We start from the raw sequence: 17,661 nt of genomic DNA, 5'->3' as shown, positions 1-17,661 counted from the left end.
TAACTGGGCCACACACACCCCACTTGACTGGCATCGGTTGAGCCCCCTTTTGAAAAAGAAAAAGATGCTTTGCATGAAACACTCTCAAAAATACGCGTGCCTTTCCCGTCCCCTGGCTGACCCAGGGGAAGAAAAGTCCTCTGAGAGCCATGACTTGTTCATCTTGGTTCTTTTAGAGACACAGCGAGGGGACTCCAACCACAGTCTCCCTCGTTTCCACTAACTGGGCCACACACACCCCACTTGACTGGCATCGGTTGAGCCCCCTTTTGAAAAAGAAAAAGATGCTTTGCATGAAGCACTCTCAAAAATACGCGTGCCTTTCCCGTCCCCTGGCTGACCCAGGGGAAGAAAAGTCCTCTGAGAGCCATGACTTGTTCATCTTGGTTCTTTTAGAGACACAGCGAGGGGACTCCAACCACAGTCTCCCTCGTTTCCACTAACTGGGCCACACACACCCCACTTGACTGGCATCGGTTGAGCCCCCTTTTGAAAAAGAAAAAGATGCTTTGCATGAAGCACTCTCAAAAATACGCGTGCCTTTCCCGTCCCCTGGCTGACCCAGGGGAAGAAAAGTCCTCTGAGAGCCATGATTTGTTCATTTTGGGTCTTTTAGAAACACAGCGAGGGGACTCCAACCACAGTCTCCCTCGTTTCCACTAACTGGGCCACACACACCCCACTTGACTGGCATCGGTTGAGCCCCCTTTTGAAAAAGAAAAAGATGCTTTCATGAAGCACTCTCAAAAATACGCGTGCCTTTCCCGTCCCCTGGCTGACCCAGGGGAAGAAAAGTCCTCTGAGAGCCATGACTTGTTCATCTTGGTTCTTTTAGAGACACAGCGAGGGGACTCCAACCACAGTCTCCCTCGTTTCCACTAACTGGGCCACACACACCCCACTTGACTGGCATCAGTTGAGCCCCCTTTTGAAAAAGAAAAAGATGCTTTGCATGAAGCACTCTCAAAAATACGCGTGCCTTTCCCGTCCCCTGGCTGACCCAGGGGAAGAAAAGTCCTCTGAGAGCCATGACTTGTTCATCTTGGTTCTTTTAGAGACACAGCGAGGGGACTCCAACCACAGTCTCCCTCGTTTCCACTAACTAGGCCACACACACCCCACTTGACTGGCATCGGTTGAGCCCCCTTTTGAAAAAGAAAAAGATGCTTTGCATGAAGCACTCTCAAAAATACGCGTGCCTTTCCCGTCCCCTGGCTGACCCAGGGGAAGAAAAGTCCTCTGAGAGCCATGACTTGTTCATCTTGGTTCTTTTAGAGACACAGCGAGGGGACTCCAACCACAGTCTCCTTCGTTGCCACTAACTGGGCCACACACACCCCACTTGACTGGCATCGGTTGAGCCCCCTTTTGAAAAAGAAAAAGATGCTTTGCATGAAGCACTCTCAAAAATACGCGTGCCTTTCCCGTCCCCTGGCTGACCCAGGGGAAGAAAAGTCCTCTGAGAGCCATGACTTGTTCATCTTGGTTCTTTTAGAGACACAGCGAGGGGACTCCAACCACAGTCTCCTTCGTTGCCACTAACTGGGCCACACACACCCCACTTGACTGGCATCGGTTGAGCCCCCTTTTGAAAAAGAAAAAGATGCTTTGCATGAAGCACTCTCAAAAATACGCGTGCCTTTCCCGTCCCCTGGCTGACCCAGGGGAAGAAAAGTCCTCTGAGAGCCATGTCCACATTGTCAGTGGACAGACGCGTGTGCTTATCTGCCAGCAGACCACCAGCAGCACTGAAGACAGGTTCCGAGAGAACGCTGGCTGCAGGACATGACAAAATCCCCAAGGCGTACGTGGCGAGCTCAGGCAATTTATCCAGATTGGAAGCCTAAAATGAGCAGGGCTCAAGTTGCACAATAATGGAATCAATGTTTCCTTGCATATACTCATATATCTGTGTGTCCTCCTCTTTTTCCTTGTCCAGCTCTTTTGTTTTCACATGAGTATATGTCCTTGTCACTTTCCCATGTGTTGTGAGTTGTTTGTCACCTTTTGGACACCTTTGAGGGTGTTTTCTAGGTGTTTTTCTGTGTTTGTGATTGCCTGCCATTGTTTCCTATGCAGTTCGAGTTCGGTTCGTCGAACGTTCGACGAGCCGAACTCGAACGGGAACTCCGTTCGGCAAACCGACCTCGAGCCGAACCGGGACCGGTTCGCTCATCTCTACCCAGGACCTTCTGCGTGTTAAGCAGACGTGATGACCACTACACTATGAAACCTGATGAAATGTTACTGTGCTAGCAGAGCAGAATTGTGACTGACGGGGCCTTTTTATTGTTGAAGGAAAGTATTTTTGGTAATGAAACATTTCCAATTTTTATTACATATTTTACGAGTTTTATTCCTACAAAAAGAAATTGCTTAAATTGAAGTTTACATTGAATGTGTTACTTTTTTCTACATAGTTTAGTCGTTTGCTTTTGTATTTATGGGAACTATATATTTTAAAACAAACAGGTTTTTTTTATAATATGGGATTATGTTTTCTGCTAAAATGTTCAATAAAAAAGAAACCCAAAATCGTAGTTCTCCTTGTGATAGAAGCCAAAATGTATTGTCATTTGGCAACGAAACCAAGAATTTCATACTTTACAGGTTGATAGGAAATTACTTCAACACCGAAAACAGATTGGTTTAACTGGGTATTGAATCCAGAACGTTCTGCATATGAAGCAGACTTGATGACCACCACACTTTAAAACCTGTGAAATCCTGCGAAATCCTGCAAAGTAATGGCAATTAGAGACGAGTTTTGACTGCCAGGAAAAAAAAAAATTCGTAGTTCTGTTGGTTATGAAAGCTAAAACATCCAGTCATTCGGCAACAAAGCCAAGAACTTCATGTATTGTAGTTGGATAGGGTATTATTTCAACACCAAGAACAGACTGGTTTTACTGGGGATTAAACCCAGGACTTTCTGCGTGTTAAGCAGACGTGATGACCACTACACTATGAATACTAATGAAAAGTTACTGTTTATTGGCTAGCAGAGCAGAATTGTGACTGACGGGGCCTTTTTATTGCTGAAGGAAAATATTTTTGGTAATGAAACATTTACAATTTTTATTACATATTTTACCAGTTTTATTCCTACAAAGGGATATTGCTTAAATTGAAGTTTACATTGAATGTGTTACTTTTTTCTACACAGTTTAGTCGTTTGCTTTTGTATTTATGGGAACTATATATTTTAAAACAAACAGGATTTTTATAATATGGGATTTTGTTTTCTGCTAAAATGGTCAATAAAAAAGAAAGCCAAAATCGTAGTTCTTTGTGATGGAAGCCAAAATGTATTGTCATTTGGCAACGAAAGCAAGGATTTTAGATATTACAGGTTGATAGCAAATTACTTCAACAGCGAAAACAGCTTGTCTTTACTGGGGATTGAACCAAGGACATTCTGCGTGTGAAGCAGACGTGATGACTACTTCACTTTGAAACCTGTGAAATCCTGCAAAGTAATGGCAATTAGAGACGAGTTTTGACCACCAGGGAAAAAAAAAATGATTCGTAGTTCTATTGGTGATGGAAGCCAAAACATCCCGTCATTCGGCAACAATGCCAAGAACTTCATATATTGTAGTTGCATAGGGTATTATTTCAACACCAAGAACAGATTGGTTTCACTGGGGATTGAACCCAGGACCTTCTGCGTGGTAAGCAGACGTGATGACCACTACACTATGAAACCTGTGAAATCCTGCAAAGCAATGCAATTGGAGACGATTTTGACCGCCAGGGAAAAAAAAAAAATTCAAAGTTCTGTTGGTGATGGAAGCAAAAACATCCTGTTATTTGACAACAAAGCCAAGAACTTCATATATTGTAGTTGGATAGGGTATTATTTCAACACCAAGAAGAGATTGGTTTCACTGGGTATTGAACCCAGGACCTTCTGCGTGTTACGCAGACGTGATGACCACTACACTATGAAACCTGATGAAAAGTTACTGTGTATTGGCTAGCAGAGCAGAATTGTGACTGACGGGGCCTTTTTATTGCTGAAGGAAAGTATTTTTGGTTAATGAAACATTTACAATTTTTATTACATATTTTACCAGTTTTATTCCTACAAAGGGATTTTGCTTAAATTGAAGTTTACATTAAAAGTGTTACTTTTTTCTACATAGTTTAGTCGTTTGCTTTTGTATTTATGGGAACTATATATTTTGAAACAAACAGGATTTTTATAATATGGGATTATGTTTTCTGCTAAAATGGACAATAAAAAAGAAACCCAAAATAGTAGTTCTCTTTGTGATGGAAGATAAAATGTATTGTCATTTGGCACTGAATTCAAGAAGTTAATATATTACAGGTTGATAGCAAATTACTTCAACAGCAAAAACGGCTTGTTTGTACTAGGGATTAAACCCAGGACCTTCTGCCTGTGAAGCAGATGTGATGACTACTACACTTTGAAACCTGTGAAGTCCTGCAAAGTAATGGCAATTAGAGACGAGTTTTGACCACCAGGGGAAAAAAAAAATAATTCGTAGTTCTGTTAGTGATGGAAGCCAAAACATCCTGTTATTCGGCAACAAAGCCAAGTACTTAATATATTGCAGGTTGATAGGGTATTATTTCAACACCAAGGACAGATGGGTTTCACTGGGGTTTGAACCCAGGATCTTCTGCGTGCAAAGCAGACGGGATTACCACTACACTATGAAACCTGTGAAATCCTGCAAAGCAATGGCAATTAGAGACGAGTTTTGACCGCCAGGGGAAAAAAAAAAAATCGTAGTTCTGTTGGTGATGGAAGCCAAAACATCCCGTCATTCGGCAACAAAGCCAAGAACTTCATATATTGTAGTTAGATAGGGTATTATTTCAACACTAAGAAGAGATTGGTTTTACTGGGGATTAAACCCAGGACCTTTTGCGTGTTAAGCAGACGTGATGACTAGAGTTGAGCGCGGTTCGAGGTTCGAGGTTCTCCAGTTCTAGACTCGAGTGATTTTGGGGGCTGTTCGAGATCGAACTAGAACTCGAGCTTTTTGCAAAAGCTCGATAGTTCTAGATACGTTCGAGAACGGTTCTAGCAGCAAAAAGCAGGGCTTTTTACAGCTACAGTGTGCAGGAGCCATCGCTGGCAGCTTGCCAGAAGCTGGTAACCAAGATAAACATCGGGTATCCAACCAAAGCGCTTTGGTTAGTAACCCGATGTTTATCCTAGTTACGTGCAGGAAGCCCACACTTCCCCGTTCAGCTCGCTCCACCCCCTCCTGCCCGCGGCATGTATTGTACACACGTACACACACAACAGATGGTCCCGCTCGGCTTACCTGCGGTGATGAAGTCCCACCATCCCGACCTCAGCGCTGTCACTGTCCTCCATGCCTGCCGCTGGTCACATCACCTTCTCTCGCTTCCAACCCGAGACTGACTAGCGGTGACGTCATGGGCCTCTCGCGATACTTGGTGTGAAGGCGCCGGTCATTGAACTCAGTGACAGGGGCTGTCAGTGTGCTGGAGATCAGCGCAGGTAATGTACCTCGCTGACAGCAGCACTTGTCATGCCCTGCAGTGACCTGGGCTGACCCATTGATGTTAGCTCAGGTCACTGCACTGCTCTCCCAGCCAATGGGGAACATCCTGCTCTTCATTGACTGGGACAGTGTGGATCGTCATGGCAACCCCTTGGATTACACCAGACCTGGAATTGTTTTTCATTCTAATAAATTGGTTAAAGAGGGAATGTTTTGGGGAGTGTTTTTTCAAATAAAAATGTGTTTGTCGTCTATTTTTTTTTATTACTGACTGGGTTGGTGATGTCGGGTATCTGATAGACGCCTGACCTCACCAACCCCAGGCCTTGATGCCAGGTGACATTACACATCTGGTATTAACCCCATATATTACCCCGTTTGCCACCGCACCAGGGCGCGGGATGAGCTGGGGCGAAGCACCAGGATTGGCGCATCTAATGGATGCACCACTTCTGGGGCGGCTGCGGCCTGCTATTTTTAGGCTGGGGAGAGTCCAATAACCATGGACCTCCCTAGTCTGAGAATATCAGGCCCCAGCTGTCTGCTTTACCTTGGCTGGTGATCCAATTTTGGGGGACCCCTACGTGTTTTTTTTTTAATTATTTATTTAATTTAAAATAACAGCGTGGGGTGCCCTCAGTTTTGGATTACCAGCCAAGGTGAGGTTGCCAGCTGTGGTCTGCAGGCTGCAGCCATCACCTTTACCCTATTTTAACCTACAATAATTGTACAGGAATCCATAAATTCTTAATCAAAAGTGAATTTTTATTTTTACTCATAATGTTATCATAATATAATTCAAAGATAAACGTAGGACAACAGTTTCGTGAATATCAGGGAATGATAGTATAGCCGCACATGTATAAATAAGGTGACGATTTCCAAGCAGATGGTGACCAACACTCATGTATTATGTATCAGACTCCAGTATTTATAGACACTAATGCAGGAATTGGTATATATTTAATTCTGTTTAACACACCAGTGTGCTTTCACATGACAAATATCAAAAGGCCTTTTATCTAATGAGACATATGGCACATCACACCGGGACCATACATGGACACAATCTATCCAACGGACCAACAAAGTCAAAGTAATTGGCCCAAATTAGCTTGAATTGATGGTGCCACGCAGTGCATAGGTCCTAAGGTAAACATATGTAAAACACCTATGTACCCATATATAGACCACCGATGATATGCCTAAATATTAAATAGGACCTGTGGTGTTAAAACGGTATACTCAAACCAAGATAGTGCACATATCCTAATTGGAAATTAACCAGTCCACACCCCGACATATAGCCTGATTTTGCCTGTATAAACAATCACTGTCTGTCTTTAGTCCATACCTGAAGTCATTTCAGTGGTCATAAGTTGGTCACCCCGTGGTCGGAAGCCGTCACCTATACCTCTACGCGCGTTTCACCGCTCTGGTTTTGTCAGGAGTCTTGTGTGAAGTATTGAAATCCCATCCTTTGTAGGACCCATGATCAGGCGCAAATGAGCGCTCCCTGGTAGATGTTGTGGGCGCGCCCCGCCCCATGATGCACCTCACGCGAACCCGTCGCCTGTCGAGTGCGTCATCTGCCACCTGACCGCACTAGTGCGGTCAGCGGTCACATGACACGGAGTCAGCAGGGAGACCGGATGTATCGTCCGGTCGCCATGCCAACCCTATCTGTCGGCAACTCGCTCGCCGTGACGTGCAGCGCATGCGGGCGGGCGCGTCCTTTTTCTTAGGCGCGCGCACGCCGGGCCAGATCACTGTGGGCAACATGAACGCTCCATCACTATTTCTGTGAATGAGCCCCAATATGGGAGGTACCTTTACCCTAGCTGGCTACAAAACTAGGGGGAACCCTACGTCATTTTTTTTTTTCATTTTTTTGGCTAAATACAAAGCTAAGCACCCCTTAGTGCCACATGAAAGGCACCAAAGGGTGCTCCACTTTTTCTCCACTTTTTCTCCATTTTGTTCTCCACTTTTTCTCCACTTTTTCTCCACTTTTTCTCCACTTTTTTTTCTCCATTTTTTCTCCACTTTTTCTCCATTTTTTCTCCATTTTTTTCTCCAATTTTTCTCCACTCGTTCTCCATTTTTTTCTCCACTTTTTCTCCACTTTTTCTCCACTTTTTCTCCACTTTTTTCTCCACTTTTTTCTACACTTTTTCTACACTTTTTCTCCACTTTTTCTCCACTTTTTCTCCACTTTTTCTCCACTTTTTCTCCATTTGTTTCTCCATTTTTTCTCCACTTTTTCTCCACTTTTTCTCCGTTCTTTTTCTATGGTCGGTCTACCCATTAGCTCTGCCATGCATACTGTAGCTCTACACCTACTGCACATGTTACTTTATGATTGACATATTTCGTACCAGAGCTGTCTAAGCCTACTCTGACCTCATATTTGTCATTACTATATTGTCCTTGTACTGTATTATGACATTTGTATCATGTGTTTCATTTCTTGCTGTGTTGCATTTTTTTTGCTGCATCCCAATTGTACCTCTACATTGTTCGAGTTTATGTTATTGTTCTCTCACTCTTATGTGATACTGATTATTGTCATTTTTCATGATTACATGCAGATAAGTCCAATCTGACGAAGGCTCAGGCCGAAACGTCATTTGTAACTTGTTTTGGACAAAAACATATATGCTTATGAAAAAAAAAAATTTCTTAATACGGACCAATAAAGAGTGATTTTGCATTACTATCCGTTGTGACTTACTGACTTAGTCTGGGAGATTTAGAGTGCCGAGGTTACTCACTAATTTTATCTATTATTACCTCTGAGCACCTATATACCAGTGAGCAGAGCTTCCTCTACAGTAGTTCTTCTGATTAGGCATGCCCTTACCTCATGAGCAGGGCATTGCAGCTTTGGTAGCAACCATTACGACATGGACTCTGCTGCTGTGGACCCGAGAAGAGTGAGTGCAGATTCATTGCACCCACACTCCTCACATGAAGGGTCCGCACTCCTAGAAAATGGGGGATACGTTCCCTAAGTGTCTCCCCCCATATTCTAGACGGTCCAGAGTCGTCGTGGGACCCCTTTATTTTTTTTTCTTACAATAAATTGGTGAAAGAGGAAATGTTTTGGGGACTGTTTTTTCAAATAAATTTCTTTTGTCGATTTTTTTTTTTTTGTTAGTACTGACAGTTTATGATGTTGGATATCTAATAGACGCCATGCGAAAACGGCTTGTTTTTACTAGGGATTAAACCCAGGACCTTCTGCCTGTGAAGCAGATGTGATGACTACTACACTTTGAAACCTGTGAAATCTTGCAAAGTAACGGCAATTAGAGACGAGATTTGACCGCCAGGGGAAAAAAAAATAATTCGTAGTTCTGTTGATGATGGAAGATAAAATATCCAATCATTCGGCAACAAGGCCAAGAACTTCATATATTGTAGTTTGATAGGGTATTAGTTCAACACCAAGAACAGATTGGTTTTACTGGGGATTGAACCCAGGAACTTCTGCATGTTAAGCAGACGTGATGACCACTACACTATGAAACCTTATGGAAAGTTACTGTGTATTGGCAAGCAGAGCAGAATTGTGACTGACGGGGCCTTTTTCATTGCTATAGGAAAGTATTTTTGGTTAATGAAACATTTACAATTTTTATTACATATTTTACCAGTTTTATTCCTAAAAAGAGATTTTGCTTAAATTCAAGTTTACATTAAATGTGTTACTTTTTTCTACATAGTTTAGTCGTTTGCTTTTGTATTTATGGGAACTATATATTTTGAAACAAACAGGATTTTTATAATATGGGATTATGTTTTCTGCTAAAATGGACAATAAAAAAGAAACCCAAAATCGTAGTTCTCTTTGTGATGGAAGCCAAAATGAATTGTCGTTTGGCAACGAAACAAAGAATTTTTTATATTACAGGTTGATAGCAAATTACTTCAACAGCGAAAACAGCTTGTTTCTACTAGGGATTGAACCCAGGACCTTCTTCGTGTGAAGCAGATGAGATGACTACTACACTTTGAAACCTGTGAAATCCTGGAAAGTAATGGCAATTAGAGACGAGTTTTGACCACCAGGGGAAAAAAAAAATAATTCGTAGTTCTGTTGGTGATGGAAGCCAAAACATCCTGTTATTCGGCAACAAAGCCAAGTACTTAATATATTGCAGGTTGATAGGGTATTATTTCAACACCAAGGACAGATGGGTTTCACTGGGGTTTGAACCCAGGATCTTCTGCGTGTACAGCAGACATGATTACCACTACACTATGAAACCTGTGAAATCATGCAAATCAATGGCAATTGGAGACGAGTTTTGACCGGCAGGGGAAAAAAAAAAATTCGTAGGTCTGTTGGTGATGGAAGCCAAAACATCCCGTCATTCGGCAACAAAGCCAAGCACTTCATGTATTGTAGTTAGATAGGGTACTATTTCAACACTAAGAACAGATTGGTTTTACTGGGGATTAAACCCAGGACCTTCTGCGTGTTAAGCAGACGTGATGACCACTACACTAAGAAACCTGATGAAAAGTTACTGTGTATTGGCTAGCAGAGCAGAATTGTGACTGACGGGGCCTTTTTATTGCTGACGGAAAGTATTTTTGGTAATGAAACATTTACAATTTTTATTACATATTTTACCAGTTTTATTCCTACAAAGGGATATTGCTTAAATTGAAGTTTACATTGAATGTGTTCCTTTTTTCTTCACAGTTTAGTCGTTTGCTTTTGTATTTATGGGAACTATATATTTTAAAACAAACAGGATTTTTATAATATGGGATTATGTTTTCTGCTAAAATGGACAATGAAAAAGAAATCCAAAATCGTAGTTCTCTTTGTGATGGAAGCCAAAATGTATTGTCATTTGGCAACGAAACCAAGAATTTTATATAATACAGGTTGATAGCAAATTACTTCAACAGCGAAAACAGACTGGTTTCACTGGGGATTGAACCCAGGACCTTCTGCGTGTGAAGCTGACGTGATGACCACTACACTATGAAACCTGTGAAATCCTGCAAAGCAATGGCAATTGAAAACGAGTTTTGACCGCCAGGGGAAAAAAATTATTAGTTCTGTTGGTGATGGAAGCCAAAACATCCCATCATTCGGCAACAAAGCCAAGAACTTCATATTCTGTAGTTTGATAGGGTATTATTTCAACACCAAGAACAGATTTCTTTTACTGGGGATTGAATCAGTGTTAAGCAGATGTGATGACTACTACACTATGAAACCTTCTGGAAAGTTACTGTGTATTGGCAAGCAGAGCAGAATTGTAACTGACGGGGCCTTTTTATTGCTGAAGAAAAGTGTTTTTGGTAATGAAACATTTACAATTTTTATTACATATTTTACCAGTTTTATTCCTACAAAGGGATATTGCTTAAATTGAAGTTTACATTGAATGTGTTACTTTTTTCTACACAGTTTAATCGTTTGCTTTTGTATTTATGGGAACTATAAATTTTGAAACAAACAGGATTGTTATAATATGGGATTATGTTTTCTGCTAAAATGTTCAATAAAAAAGAAACCCAAAAACCTTGTTCTCCTTGTGATAGAAGCCAAAATGTATTGTCATTTGGCAACGAAACCAAGAATTTCATACTTTACAGGTTGATAGGAAATTACTTCAACACCGAAAACAGATTGGTTTCACTGGGTATTGAACCCAGAACGTTCTGCACATGAAGCAGACTTGATGACCACCACACTTTAAAACCTGTGATTCCTGCAAAGTAATGGCAATTAGAGACGAAATTTGACTGCCAGGAAAAAAAAAAAATTCGTAGTTCTGTTGGTTATGGAAGCTAAAACATCCCGTCATTCGGCAACAAAGCCAAGAACTTCATGTATTGCAGTTGGATAGGGTATTATTTCAACACCAAGAACAGACTGGTTTTACTGGGGATTAAACCCAGGACCTTCTGCGTGTTAAGCAGACGTGATGACCACTACACTATGAAACCTGTGAAATCCTGCAAAGCAATGGCAATTGGAGACGAGTTTTGACCGCCAGGGAAAAAAAAAAAAAATTCTTAGTTCTGTTGGTGATGGAAGCCAAAACATCCCATCATTCTGCAACAAAGCCAAGAACTTCGTATATTGTAGTTTGATAGGGTATTATTTCAACACCAAGAAGAGACTGGTTTTACTGTGGATTAAACCCAGGACCTTTTGCGTGTTAAGCAGACATGATGACCACTACACTATGAATCCTGATGAAAAGTTACTGTGTATTGGCTAGCAGAGCAGAATTGTGACTGACGGGGCCTTTTTATTGCTGAAGGAAAGTATTTTTGGTAATGAAACATTTCCAATTTTTATTACATATTTTACGAGTTTTATTCCTACAAAGGGATATTGCTTAAATTGAAGTTTTCATTGAATGTGTTACTTTTTTCTACATAGTTTAGTCGTTTGCTTTTGTATTTATGGGAACTATATATTTTAAAACAAACAGGTTTTTTTATAATATGGGATTATGTTTTCTGCTAAAATGGACAATAAAAAAGAAACCAAAAATAGTAGTTCTCTTTGTGATGGAAGCCAAAATGAATTGTCATTTGGCACTGAAACCAAGAATTTTTTAGATTACAGGTTGATAGCAAATTACTTCAACAGTGAAAACGGCTTGTTTTTACTAGGGATTGAACCCAGGACCTTCTGCGTGTGAAGCAGATGGGATGACTACTACACTTTGAAACCTGTGAAAGCCTGGAAAGTAATGGCAATTAAAGACGAGTTTTGACCACCAGGGGAAAAAAAAAGTAATTCGTAGTTCTGTTGGTGATGGAAGCCAAAACATCCTGTTATTCAGCAACAAAGCCAAGTACTTAATATATTGCAGTTTGATAGGGTATTATTTGAACACTAAGGACAGATGGGCTTCACTGGGGTTTGAACCCAGGACCTTCTGCGTGTGAAGCAGACGTGATGACCACTACACTATGAAACCTGTGAAATCCTGCAAAGCAATGGCAATTGGAAACGAGTTTTGACCACCAGGGAAAAAAAAATAATTCTTAGTTCTGTTGGTGATGGAAGCCAAAACATCCCATCATTCTGCAACAAAGCCAAGAACTTCATATATTGTAGTATGATAAGGTATTATTTCAACACCAAGAACAGACTGGTTTTACTGGGGATTAAACCCAGGACCTTCTGCGTGTTAAGCAGACATGATGACCACTACACTATGAATCCTGATGAAAAGTTACTGTGTATTGGCTAGCAGAGCAGAATTGTGACTGACGGGGCCTTTTTATTGCTGAAGGAAAGTATTTTTGGTAATGAAACATTTCCAATTTTTATTACATATTTTACGAGTTTTATTCCTACAAAGGGATATTGCTTAAATTGAAGTTTACATTGAATGTGTTACTTTTTTCTACACAGTTTAGTCGTTTGCTTTTGTATTTATGGGAACTATATATTTTAAAACAAACAGGATTTTTATAATATGGGATTATGTTTTCTGCTAAAATGGTCAATAAAAAAGAAAGCCAAAATCGTAGTTCTTTGTGATGGAAGCCAAAATGTATTGTCATTTGGCAACGAAAGTAAAGATTTTAGATATTACAGGTTGATAGCAAATTACTTCAACAGCCAAAACAGCTTGTCTTTACTGGGGATTGAACCCAGGACCTTCTTCGTGTGAAGCAAACGTGATGACTACTGCACTTTGAAACCTGTGAAATCCTGCAAAGTAATGGCAATTAGAGACGAGTTTTGACCACCAGGGGAAAAAAAAATAATTCGTAGTTCTATTGGTGATGGAAGCCAAAACATCCCGTCATTCGGCAACAATGCCAAGAACTTCATATATTGTAGTTGCATAGGGTATTATTTCAACACCAAGAACAGATTGGTTTCACTGGGGATTGAACCCAGGACCTTCTGCGTGTTAAGCAGACGTGATGACCACTACACTATGAAACCTGTAAAATCCTGCAAAGCAATGGCAATTGGAGACGATTTTGACCGCCAGGGAAAAAAAAAAAATTGAAAGTTCTGTTGGTGATGGAAGCCAAAACATCCTGTTATTCGACAACAAAGCCAAGAATTTCATATATTGTGGTTGGATAGGGTATTATTTCAACTCCAAGAACAGATTGGTTTCACTGGGGATTGAACCCAGGGCCTTCTGCGTGTTAAGCAGACGTGATGACCACTACACTATGAAACCTGATGAAAAGTTACTGTGTATTGGCAAGCAGAGCAGAATTGTGACTGACGATGCCTTTTTATTGCTGAAGTAAAGTATTTTTATTAATGAAACATTTACAATTTTTATTAAATATTTTACCAGTTCTATTCATACAAAGGGGTATTGCTTAAATTGAAGTTTACATTGAATGTGTTACTTTTTTCTACACAGTTTAGTCGTTTGTTTTTGTATTTATGGGAACTATATATTTTGAAACAAACAGGATTTTTATAATATGGGATTATGTTTTCTGCTAAAATGGACAATAAAAAAGAAACCCAAAATCGTAGTTCTCTTTGTGATGGAAGACAAAATGTATTGTCATTTGGCACTGAAACCAAGAATTTTTTATATTACAGGTTGATAGCAAATTACTTCAACAGCGAAAACGGCTTGTTTTTACTAGGGATTAAACCCAGGACCTTCTGCCTGTGAAGCAGATGTGATGACTACTACACTTTGAAACCTGTGAAATCTTGCAAAGTAACGGCAATTAGAGACAAGATTTGACCGCCAGGGGAAAAAAAAAATAATTCGTAGTTCTGTTGATGATGGAAGCTAAAATATCCAATCAATCGTCAACAAGGCCAAGTACTTCATATATTGTAGTTTGATAGGGTATTATTTCAACACAAAGAACAGATTGGTTTTACTGGGGATTGAACCCAGAAACTTCTGCATGTTAAGCAGACGTGATGACCACTACACTATGAAACCTTATGGAAAGTTTCCTTATGGAAAGGAAAGTATTTTTGGTATTGAAACAATTACAATTTTTATTACATATTTTACCAGTTTTATTCCTACAAAGGGATATTGCTTAAATTGAAGTTTACATTGAATGTGTTACTTTTTTCTACACAGTTTAATCGTTTGCTTTTGTATTTATGGGAACTATAAATTTTGAAACAAACAGGATTGTTATAATATGGGATTATGTTTTCTGCTAAAATGTTCAATAAAAAAGAAACCCAAAATCGTAGTTCTCCTTGTGATAGAAGCAAAAATGTATTGTCATTTGACAACGAAACCAAGAATTTCATACTTTACAGGTTGATAGGAAATTACTTCAACAACGATAACAGATTGGTTTCATTGGGTATTGAACCCAGAACGTTCTGGATATGAAGCAGACTTGATGACCACCACACTTTAAAACCTGTGATTCCTGCAAAGTAATGGCAATTAGAGACGAAATTTGACTGCCAGGAAAAAAAAAAAAATTCGTAGTTCTGTTGGTTATGGAAGCTAAAACATACCGTCATTCGGCAACAAAGCCAAGAACTTCATGTATTGCAGTTGTATATGGCATTATTTCAACACCAAGAACAGACTGGTTTTACTGGGGATTAAACCCAGTACCTTCTGCGTGTTAAGCAGACGTGATGACCACTACACTGTGAAACCTGTGAAATCCTGCAAAGCAATGGCAATTGGAGACGAGTTTTGACCGCCAGGGAAGTAAAAAAAAAAATTCTTAGTTCTGTTGGTGATGGAAGCCAAAACATCCCATCATTCTGCAACAAAGCCAAGAACTTCATATATTGTAGTTTGATAGGGTATTAGTTCAACACCAAGAACAGACTGGTTTTACTGGGGATTAAACCCAGGACCTTCTGCGTGTTAAGCAAACATGATGACCACTACACTATGAATCCTGATGAAAAGTTACTGTGTATTGGCTAGCAGAGCAGAATTGTGACTGACGGGGCCTTTTTTATTGCTGAAGGAAAGTATTTTTGGTAATGAAACATTTCCAATTTTTATTACATAATAATATAATATGTGATGACTACTACACTTTGAAACCTGTGAAATCCTGCAAAGTAATGGCAATTAGAGACGAGTTTTGACCACCAGGGAAAAAAAAAAAAAAATTGTAGTTCTATTGGTGATGGAAGCCAAAACATCCCGTCATTCGGCAACAATGCCAAGAACTTCATATATTGTAGTTGCATAGGGTATTATTTCAACACCAAGAACAGATTGGTTTCACTGGGGATTGAACCCAGGACCTTTTGCATGTGAAGCAGACGTGATGACCACTACTCGATGAAACCGGTGAAATCCTGCAAAGCAATGGCAATTGGAGACGATTTTGACCGCCAGGGAAAAAAAAAAAAATTCAAAGTTCTGTTGATGATGGAAGCCAAAACATCCTGTTATTCGACAACAAAGCCAAGAACTTCATATATTGTAGTTGGATAGGGTATTATTTCAACACCAAGAAGAGATTGGTTTCACTGTGGATTGAACCCAGGACCTTCTGCGTGTTAAGCAGACGTGATGACCACTACACTATGAAACCTGATGAAAAGTTACTGTGTATTGGCTAGCAGAGCAGAATTGTGACTGACGGGGCCTTTTTATTGCTGAAGGAAAGTATTTTTGATAATGAAACATTTACAATTTTTATTACATATTTTACCAGTTTTATTCCTACAAAGGGATATTGCTTAAATTGAAGTTTACATTGAATGTGTTACTTTTTTCTACACAGTTTAGTCGTTTGCTTTTGTATTTATGGGAACTATATATTTTTAAACAAACAGGATTTTTAAAATATGGGATTATGTTTTCTGCTAAAATGGTCAATAAAAAAGAAAGCCAAAATCGTAGTTCTTTGTGATGGAAGCCAAAATGTATTGTCATTTGGCAACGAAAGCAAGGATTTTAGATATTACAGGTTGATGGCAAATTACTTCAACAGCGAAAACGGCTTGTCTTTACTGGGGATTGAACCCAGGACATTCTGCGTGTGAAGCAGACGTGATGACTACTACACTTTGAAACCTGTGAAATCCTGCAAAGTAATGGCAATTAGAGACGAGTTTTGACCACCAGGGAAAAAAAAACTAATTCGTAGTTCTATTGGTGATGGAAGCCAAAACATCCCGTCACTCGGCAACAATGCGAAGAACTTCATATATTGTAGTTGCATAGGGTATTATTTCAACACCAAGAACAGATAGGTTTCACTGGGGATTGAACCCAGGACCTTCTGCGTGTTAAGCAGACGTGATGACCACTACACTATGAAACCTGTGAAATACTGCAAAGCAATGGCAATTGGAGACGATTTTGACCGCCAGGGAAAAAAAAAAAAAATTCAAAGTTCTGTTGGTGAAGTTTACATTGAATGTGTTACTTTTTTCTACACAGTTTAGTCGTTTGCTTTTGTATTTACGGGAACTATATATTTTTAAACAAACAGGATTTTTATAATATGGGATTATGTTTTCTGCTAAAATGGACAATAAAAAAGAAACCCAAAATAGTAGTTCTCTTTGTGATGGAAGCCAAAATGTATTGTCATTTGGCAACGAAACCAAGAATTTTATATATTACAGGTTGATAGCAAATTACTTCAACAGCGAAAACAGATTGGTTTCACTGGGGATTGAACCCAGGACCTTCTGCGTGTGAAGCAGACGTGATGACCACTACACTATGAAACCTGTGAAATCCTGCAAAGCAGTGGCAATTGAAAACGAGTTTTGACCGCCAGGGGAAAAAAATTATTAGTTCTGTTGGTGATGGAAGCCAAAACATCCTATTATTCGGCAACAAAGCCAAGAACTTCATATATTGTAGTTTGATAGGGTATTATTTCAACACCAAGAACAGATTGCTTTTACTGGGGATTGAACCAGTGTTAAGCAGATGTGATGACTACTACACTATGAAATCTTCTGGAAAGTTACTGTGTATTGGCAAGCAGAGCAGAATTGTAACTGATGGGGCCTTTTTATTGCTGAAGAAAAGTGTTTTTGGTAATGAAACATTTACAATTTTTATTACATATTTTACCAGTTTTATTCCTACAAAGGGATATTGCTTAAATTGAAGTTTACATTGAATGTGTTACTTTTTTCTACACAGTTTAATCGTTTGCTTTTGTATTTATGGGAACAATAAATTTTGAAACAAACAGG

The 17,661-nt window shown here is 39.7% G+C and overlaps 6 non-coding genes across 6 annotated transcripts; all 6 read right to left on the bottom strand.

The window, feature by feature from the left end:
- Positions 1-3,636: 3,636 nt before the first annotated feature.
- TRNAG-ACC (transfer RNA glycine (anticodon ACC)) lies at positions 3,637-3,709 on the bottom strand. Its single transcript has one exon. It is a non-coding gene; the product is annotated as a tRNA-Gly (tRNA).
- A 912-nt stretch (positions 3,710-4,621) lies between these two features.
- Positions 4,622-4,694, bottom strand: TRNAA-UGC (transfer RNA alanine (anticodon UGC)). Its single transcript has one exon. It is a non-coding gene; the product is annotated as a tRNA-Ala (tRNA).
- An 8,691-nt stretch (positions 4,695-13,385) lies between these two features.
- Positions 13,386-13,458, bottom strand: TRNAV-AAC (transfer RNA valine (anticodon AAC)). The gene has a single exon. It is a non-coding gene; the product is annotated as a tRNA-Val (tRNA).
- Positions 13,459-13,632: 174 nt separating this feature from the next.
- On the bottom strand, positions 13,633-13,705 carry TRNAV-AAC (transfer RNA valine (anticodon AAC)). The gene has a single exon. It is a non-coding gene; the product is annotated as a tRNA-Val (tRNA).
- A 2,991-nt stretch (positions 13,706-16,696) lies between these two features.
- TRNAV-AAC (transfer RNA valine (anticodon AAC)) lies at positions 16,697-16,769 on the bottom strand. Its single transcript has one exon. It is a non-coding gene; the product is annotated as a tRNA-Val (tRNA).
- A 342-nt stretch (positions 16,770-17,111) lies between these two features.
- On the bottom strand, positions 17,112-17,184 carry TRNAV-CAC (transfer RNA valine (anticodon CAC)). The gene has a single exon. It is a non-coding gene; the product is annotated as a tRNA-Val (tRNA).
- Positions 17,185-17,661: the final 477 nt, after the last annotated feature.

This window comes from Anomaloglossus baeobatrachus, chromosome 2, assembly GCF_048569485.1.
Source record: "Anomaloglossus baeobatrachus isolate aAnoBae1 chromosome 2, aAnoBae1.hap1, whole genome shotgun sequence".
Taxonomy (NCBI): Eukaryota; Metazoa; Chordata; class Amphibia; order Anura; family Aromobatidae; genus Anomaloglossus; species Anomaloglossus baeobatrachus.
Note: the sequence above shows the minus strand (reverse complement) of the source record. Positions and strands in the feature narration are given on the sequence as shown.